Source organism: Cupressus sempervirens, chromosome 5, assembly GCF_028749045.1.
Source record: "Cupressus sempervirens isolate cs-2001-9-10 chromosome 5, ASM2874904v1, whole genome shotgun sequence".
Taxonomy (NCBI): Eukaryota; Viridiplantae; Streptophyta; class Pinopsida; order Cupressales; family Cupressaceae; genus Cupressus; species Cupressus sempervirens.
Window position 1 is genome coordinate 1,035,030,864 of NC_143122.1, and position 9,471 is coordinate 1,035,040,334.

The following is a 9,471-nucleotide window of genomic DNA, read 5'->3' on the forward strand; positions in this document are numbered from 1 at the left end:
CTCCGAATTGCCTTTTACAATGCCAGAAATCTCCTTAAATAGACCCCAGAGGGTTAAGGACTAGGAGTACATTCTAGAAAGTGCCAGTAGGCATCCATTGACCAAATAGAAGGTTTTGGAAGATGCGTTAGAAGTCGGTGCAAATCTAGAAGAATCCAGAAACGGTAATCAAACTTCCGAGAGGCATAACTTTTGAACCGTAGCTCCGATTGACAAACCGTTTACATTTTTGGAAAGCTCTCGAAGTGATCTATAGCCCTATGGACCAGTTTCACTCGTCCCCCATTTTTTGACCCTTTTTGAGGTCATTTAATGCCCCTAACTTGACTTTGAAGCATTCTTAGGGGGTCTCCAAAACCCAAAAAATTGCAATAACTTTCAAACCGTAGGGCCTTTTGACCTGATTCTTTTTCTAGAATGCTCTAAATCACAATTACATTCATCTGGCCAATTTACACCTTCTAGGTCACCAAAATGATGGCCAAATTACATGCTCCTATTTTTTTGATATTTCCTAGCACACTGATAGCTGAACTGTGAGAGTTGGAACCTTTATTTGATCCAAATGGGTATCCAAAAATGAAAAGACATGAAACAAAAACTAAGTCTAAGTACATTTTTTTGGGTGACAAAGGATTGCCCTTATACCTCTGGATGCTCCTGCATCATATGGTGTCAAAAAATGTGGAGCCAATGACCATGTTTCAAAGGAGTCAAAATGCCCCATACCAAGGATAGGAAAATGAAAGGAAATATGGTGGGAAAGGGTGTGTGGAAATGGAAAGATGGTATGAAGTCTAGCGTATGGAGGAAGAGAAGGCATGTATGGACATTTTTTTATTGTACCTCTAATAGTGATCATGAGCATGGGTTTGAAAGTGGAATGAAGAGGAGATATGGGAGGGAGGGTATGAAAAAGGGGTGCGGATATGAAGGGTATGGATGAATTGTGGGATATGAAGTGGATGAAATAGATGGGATAACCAAGATCAAGGACATATGAAATAATGATGGAAGTATGTAGGAGTATGGATGGAAAAATGGATGAACATGACAAGGACTACAGAATGCAAGATATGGATAGCATGTCAAGATCAAAGATATGGAAGGATTATGGAAGTATGTAGGAAAATGTATGGAAAATATGCAAGTGATATGGAACGTGAGTGATGATGAGTTGAGGCACCCATCCCATCATATAGTGAGTGACTCCCCATCCCATGAATCAATGTCTATTTTACCCCATCCCATGTATTGTTCACCCAACCACCTAATCTCTTGATGTCACCCACCATCTCATGTCCCCTCAAATTCTATGGGCACCCCACCATCCCCCTACTATTCTAAGGGGCTAACACTAAAATGAGGCAAACAACTAAACTATAATAGCTCTGGGCTCCAAAGCTATTATATTTCCCTTGTTGAATAGTAGAGCCTTAGAATAGAAAGGTACATGCCCACTCCCAACTATTTCTTCCTAGCCCTTTTGGCCTGCAATCCTAGTAGCCTATTATTGCAGGGGAACTTTGCACACACCTCAAGTTTTCATATTATATATAGAATCACCATAGAAGGCCATAAAATAGTAGAGGGGAGCTAGATCTAGATAGGAAGGCTAGATAGGGATAAAAAAGTGTGGGCCTCTAGAAAAAGATTCTCTATGTAACATTCAAAATTTTCCCATAGCAATAATCTGTTTAGGGGGGTAGACAATGTGGTGTGACAGCACTACTATTCTATTATTCCCAATACCCTAGTGCCTGCGTTGTAACCTACCCATTCCTAGTCCTTAAACTATCTAGAATAATAGGGGTAGGGGGCATACTATCTATAAGGGCCCTATAGGATAGTAGGATTTCCTGATAGATAGTAGGGCTCTTGGCAAGACCTACTTTATTTATGGGCTAAAGTAGGTCCCTACTATTCTAAATGGCAAGCCCTACCCCCACCCCTTAGGTAAGGGGAATAGGCAGGGTGGGAGTGTGCATATTGAAAGCCCTACTAGGAAACCTAAAGACCCTGCACCATTGGCCTTCATCAAGATAATATCCATATGAATTTACAATTGAAAGGCCTAACAAATTGGATGGTTGACTAGAGCCCATAGAATAGTAGGGCCAACCATCAAGATTGGCTTCACCCCTAGCCCCCAGGTAGTTAACTCCCATCAATTCATTAGGGATTCAATCCAACCTAAGGACTCACTATATAAATTAGGAAGGGACCTTCTTAAACTATGGGTGGCCTATGTCATGTCCCCTTTTTAAATAATTAAAAATAATAATCTTTGCTAAGGCAGGCAGGCCCAAAAAGGTGAAGTTTTGAAAAAAGGGGATAATCTTTGGAAGCTAATGGACTAATGAATGAAAATTATTATTAAAATATGTTTTATTAACCCATCTTGGACGTGAGTCAGGGTTATGCCCTCTTTTAAGGGGTTTGGAGGCATTTTGGGCTCATTCTAGAACTTGATTTTTGTGCATTGCTTTGTTGTTCTTCAGAGGCTGCCAAACCTATGGAGAAGGAGACCCAAGAATGGGAGTTTGTAGGTTTCCAAGAAGGCTAAGGATGGGAGTTTGAAGCCATTCCATGTGCATGCTCATGCAGAGTTTGCCTTTGTGCTGAACAGTGCAGATTTGTGGGTTTTTGGGTGTTTTTTTTGTAAGAGTTTGGTGTTTCCAATTTATTAATAATATGTGAAGCTGTGAAGTTTTTGGCACTATTTTCGACATACCTGATTTGGGATTTATTGATAAATTGGTGGATCTTTGAAATATTGGTTGTTTGATCTTAAAGATCTGATTAAAGGCTTGAAATATCATATAAAATCAGAAAAGGGACATTTTAGTGGTATCAGAGCTATGATCTTGCCAGCCTGAGGGTTTGTAGAAGTTTGCATGTCAGTTTTGACAACTACCCAAATCTTGCATGTCAAAATTTATGGTTGCATGCTACTTATAATCATTTGCATGTTAGTTCTTTGTGAATTTGGTGGTTGCATGTTGATTATAATTAGCTACATGTCAAAATCTATGGTTGCATGCTACTTCTAATCATTTGCATGTTAGTTCTTGGTGAATTTGGTGGTTGCATGTTGCTTCTAATCAGTTGCATGTCAAAATCTATAGTTGCATGCTACTTCTAATCAATTGCATGTTAGTTCTTGGTGTTTGAAGAAGTTATAACCTATTGGGGTTACACTCTACTTTATCTAGAATGGATAGGTATAGTACAGAGTCGCAGAGGACACGATCTTGGACAATTGATATCTAGAGTCAAAATAGTAGAAAGGATGGTTATTTAGACATTTGAGATAAACTTAGGAAAATAAGCCATGACATGTCTAAACAATTGGTTGAGCACCACCATATAATGAATGACATGTTGTCTAACCCAACTAAGGTGGATAAGTTGACTGGATTTCTATTTGGCAGATTTTCTCACAGGGCAGATGACACAATTACCAAGAACTTGCATGAGGAGTTTGAGAAACTAGCTTATAGCCAGGTTGAGGTCTCAGATTCTACTCTGCCACAGGAGGTAGTGAGAAATGATATTACATAGATTGATAGTAATGGTCAACTTGATACTCAAATTGAGACAATTGTATACAGGTCATCAAAGGGTGATGTCATAGGTATTCAGGATGGTATAGTTACAATAGGTAGTGACTACTGCATAGTGGGTTCAAATGATGATTATGAGGATGTTGTTGTGCATGATGGTGAGATACCTGGTAGAGATGAGCAGACATTAAGCATTCATGACTTTGCTGAGAAAGAGTACCAAGCACAGTTAGATACTTTGACACATGAGGTTGAGGTTGGTAGTACTTCACATGATTTGTCCAGCCAGCTGAAAGTGAACAAAGACAGTATTGTGACTTCATTATCTCATCATGACAGGTATGTGGAGTTAGTTGGTATTGGTCATATTACTCAAGTAAGGAGTTTTCTTGAGTTACTAGCTGATTCTAGTTTACAGATATGGACTCGAGATTGTTATATTAGCATTTGGGATTCAATTGACTGGAGATCTTTAACACTTTTTGGTAGCAGTGCTTGTTTGGGTGCTATCATGGATTTGATTAGCAGATTGCACGGTGTTGTCTTTTCTTGTGCCAGCAGCTTGTCTGATGCTAGTATTAGTTTTTATACATCGATGTTGGGCTTTATTCATATATCTAGTCGACCATACTTGCTGGAATGTGTTGATGATCTTTCATATTTGGCAGCATGTACAGATGAGTCCCAGAATCATATTGGCATTGATGACATCCATGAGGATGCAGTGGGTAGTTTTGAAGACTTAGTTTCCTTGGTAGTTTCTTTTGGTATAGAGGAGTTATACATTAGTGCTACAGTTAATGATACTCCATATGTTGATATGAGCTTTGGAGTTGATTCATAGGATATGCATGGTAATACTCTAGAGACTAGTAACTTTCAGGATACTCCTTTAGACAGTGCATTAGAGGAGCTTTGTAGGAGACAGTCTAGCCAGTGCCATCATGTGTCTAATCAGTTGAGAGTTAGTGAGTGAGACATTTCTATCACTTGCCAGAATTTTGATGCTGCTCATTAGTTGTTATCCATTTATGAATGGGGTTCTCCTACTAGTGATGAGCAGGGAGGCAATTATCTTTCCTTGACAGAGTTCCACTCTTTATGGGAGGCTATCCAAATTTTGAGATAGGATTATATGCAGTTGGTAGTCGATAGAGATTATCTTATGGAGTGGGGTAGTATAGCATACGATGCATTGTTGGCCAAGGAAGATGAGTTGAGTGAAATTACTCAGTAGCTTGAGGTGACTTCTGAGATTCTTGAGAGTACATAGTTGGCTTTCAAAGAGTCACAGTTTCATTTGGCTAAGGTGACCATGGAGTTAGAGCAACTACAGTCTTTACTAGATTCTATACAGTCACAAGCTATGGTGTCTAGTGATTTGAGGATGTCCATGGTCAAGATTGTCAAAGATAGTGGAGATGGGGATGCATCCATCCTTGATACTAACATTGGCATATTGGGTTTGTCCCCACTAGAGTCAGGTTCAGTTGAGTTGGGTGTTGCAATAGATTGTTGTGGTATGCCTAACATGGTGGTGACCTCTAGTACTAATGGCATGAAGACTAGAGATGATGTATCAAAGACCATGTGTGATGTTGGTGAGCTGACAGTTGGCATGGTTCTTGGTAGTAATACTACTCCCTTGGCGATGTCTTCAGAGGTAGTAGTCAGTTCCAACTTGGTTAGTGATCAATTGCAGTTAGTTACATCTGGATTGCAGTCTGAGCCACTGACTGAGATTGGCGCGTTCTATCGACATTACATTGTGAGGTATGCTCATCAATTCACCTTTGATGACCATGTTGATGAGATGATGATACAGAGATGTACTTTGGTTCCTAGTGCTTATCATCAGTTATGGGATAGTTTGATGCCTCGGGATGAGAGTTGTGATGGGCACGACATGGCAATAGGTCCTACAGTTGATAGCTTGATAATACATGACTTAGAGTAGGAGTTTTGGAGTGATGCTTCAGTGGGTGTTGTTATTGATTCTACTCCTTTGGCTATGACATCTCCTGACTTAGCTGGTGATTAGTCACAATGGGTTGTATCACTTGTTCATGGTGAGCTGTTGACTGAGGTTGGTTTTTTTTATCAACATTATATTGCAGGGTATGTACATCAGTTAGCATTTGATCCTTGTGTTGAGGAGTTGATGGCAGACAAACTTGGTTTGGGTTCCATTTCTTGCTGTTTATCTTGTGATGGCTTTTCACCATCAAGGGTGCATGGGAGTTATGGTTATGAGATAGTGGCTAGTGATCTATAGAGTTGTGTTGACTGTAGGAGTTATACAGTGTGTAGATTCTCCATACTTGGTATAGTTTCATTTGGGAGCATTCACCATTGTTGCAGAGTTGGATTGTACATTCCATATAGGCCAGTGGGATGTGTTGATGGTATTTACTATGTTGGCAATTTGATTTGTCTACTTTACTTAAGTTTTGATGTTCTAAGAGTTTTTGTATTGTGGGTTTCTAACTATGGAAGTTGTGACTTTGGAGTTTGGTTGAGCAGTAATTGTCAGTTTGATTATGGATTCCTCTTGGTTATATTGCAGAGGATATTGCAGGAGCCTGTGTTAATTGACAATAGTATAGTTCATGACTACATTTGGGATCTAGGTGGACTGATTGGTCTATTTTTTAGCCATTTCTTGAGGAAAAACAATATTTGGAAGGGGAGGACTTGTCATGTCCCCTTTTCAAATAATTAAAAATAATAATCTTTGCTAAGGCAGGCAGGCCCAAAAAGGTGAAGTTTTGAAAAAAGGGGATAATCTTTGGAAGCTAATGGACTAATAAATGAAAATTATTATTAAAATATGTTTTATTAACCCATCTTGGATGTGATTTAGGGTTATGCCCTCTTTTAAGGGGTTTGGAGGCATTTTGGGCTCATTCCAGAACTTGATTTTTGCACATTGCTTTGTTGTTCTTCAGAGGCTGCCAAACCTGTGGAGAAGGAGACCCAAGAATGGGACTTTGTAGGTTTCCAGGAAGGCTAAGGATGGGAGTTTGAAGCCATTCCATGTGCATGCTCATGCAGAGTTTTCCTTTCTGCTGAACAATGTAGATTTGTGGGTTTTCAGGTGTGTTTTTAGTAAGAGTTTGGTGTTTCCAATTTATTAATAATATGTGAAGCTGTGAAGTTTTTGGCACTATTTTCGGCATACCCGATTTGGGGTTTATTGAGAAATTGGTGGATCTTTGAAATATTGGTTGTTTGATCTTAAAGATCTGATTAAAGGCTTGAAATATCATATAAAATCAGAAAAGGGACATTTCAACCTACCTAACGTAAATATAGTTCACTCATTAGGATGCCTATAAAAGTTTAGGCCCCTACTATTTATTAGGCTTTAGGAGCTACCCTAGCTTAACTTCTTTAGTAGAATAGGGTGAGTTTGCATGTAGAGGGCCCTTAGTTACTTTCATTCATCCTATGATAATATACCTCCCGAGGGGTGGCTGGGGCCACCCTTGTCACCTGTTGGTCTTGTTACAAAAGGGGTGTTCCTTTTCTTCAAGAACAAGCTATGCCAAGCCTTGGAGGTACTACCAATGCTAACATTTCATTCCATCCTTGCTACTTTAGCAAGAAAAGAACCATAATAGGCCGCTAGTGAAGGTGCACTATGAGAATCTCGAGCAAGCTCAGACATAGTTATATCCATCCAACGGTGACTAACCCATTGCAAATTGTAGGGTGTATATTCCTTATGATATGGTCAATGGGCCCCTACTATTCTAAGGGCAGGGGTGTAGAGTGCCCTATAGCCCATAAAATTTTAGCCTATCTTATCATTGTGTCCCCAACCCATAAAATTATAGAGGAATGGTAGGTGGATTGTTCAATTTTACCCCCTATCCTAGCCTATCCTATCCTATCCTTATAAATTTTAAGCTAGGTTAGGCTATGGCTCTATAGGCGACCGGACCAATAGAGATAGGATCAACAACTACTTCAACATATGCTTTGAATATACAGATTCTCCTACTAATGTGCCTCCCCCAGTCCCCATTTCCCCCACCCATACCACCCACCACCTCTACCCCTATTGCCTTCGATCGGTCCCTAGATATGGGTCGTCCCTGATAGATATAGGGTTGGGTCCACGTGCAGTGCAAGTGGTGGGTGAACCAGATCAAGTGCTTCAACTAGATATGCTACTACCTCAAATCTAAAATTGTGCATGCAGATGAAGGGGTTTTTAAGGCTATGAATTTTGTTCAGGGAATTGATGCCCTATATTTTAAGGCAATCCCCATAAAATTTTACACTACCCATAAAATTTTAGGTGAAATTGATTTGTCATGTTGCCCAACTGCCTGCTCTAACCTAAGAAAGGCTGAGAAGTAGCTACAACTTCATGCAGACTCACTTTGATGCAAGTTGATGGTGCATTAGCTCCTATGGCTATAGTGGTGATGATGCACCATGCATAGTGGTGGTGATGACTAAGCATAGAGGGAGCATAAGTACCAGCGCCCCTAGTTGCCTTATAAATTATAGGCCCCAATGTATGGAAGGTCAAATAGGGGAGTAAGTCTACATGCATTCCATAACAATGACAATGTTCTACTTCTCCATCCAAAATTGGATCTGGCCTAGATATGAGGGTCCCTCCATTATTTTGTGGAACTTTGTCAACTCAATCTGCTCGATCTAGGCCCCATAAAATAGTAGGGCTCTAGAACTAGACAGAATGCCATGGTGGTCTAGATCACTCCTTTCCTTGAAAGGGCCTTCTATTCTATGGCATGCTTACCCTTCCCCCTGCTATTCCATACGTCATTGCCCCCCATGCATCTCTATTAAGGGTCGATTTGCGACAGGAGAAAGAAATATTAAACATGTGTGCATCCCCTACTATTATAAGGGTAGTCTAGATGCAAACCAACCACACACTCTGCATCACCCAGATCAAAATGTGAATCTGAGCTACTTTGAAATAGCCTACTATTCCAAGGCCCTAAACTAAGATTGGGGGTGGGGGGGTGGGAGGCATATTAGTAGTGGGCATTGTAGCAAAGTCATTGATTGCCACTCAGCAATATGGGTTGCCATGTATATAAAGTTATGTTAGTATATGTCCCATAGCCTAGTATTAGTTCTAGTGATTCCTTTGACCTCAAAGTTGTTCCCTATACCCATGTGGATACAAACAACAAGTCTCAAGTTGTGTACTACTTATGAATGAGACTCATTCAATCAGATGGATTGAACCTGAACTAGGTTAGTTGTAGGCACCTCTGCCCCAACTACTTGAGAAGGGAGATACTTGCTTTGACTAGTTCCATGAATAGGCTTTGACACCCCCCAGGTGCTTCCAACCATTTGCATCAGTACTTTGTAGGTCAATCATCTCTTTCGGTTCACGATTGCTCAGGCAACTCAATATGCATGCACCTTCTTGTGCTAGTGCCTTCACTATATCCATAATGGGGAAGGGGATTATGGCTCATGATCTAGAGATAGATTTGCTTGAACTAAGACCAAGACTACATGCTTCAATTTTGCTGAGGAATTAGCAACTAAGTATACATACATAATTGGTGCTGCTTGCAAAAAGGAAGTGTTTTTTTCTTTAGCCGCGTAGCACTGCTTCCATTGCTTGAATCAGCTATACCCATGCCTTTTCTCAATCCTGGGTCCCCCTAAGGAAAAGGTGTGGCCCTTAGAATAGTAGAGCCCATCCTTAGGGTGGTGTGCACTAACTATAGCAATAGGAGATGGGGAGGAGAAAGAGATAAGCAAGGTTTGGTCAACCTAATTATCCTAATTTTACACTCTAGCTCTTTAGAGACTCAACTAGAATCTCCTCATACCCACCCCTACAGAGGAAATGATGGTTCTGCAAGGGTAGGATGTCCACTATTCCTTCCCTCCTCCCTCC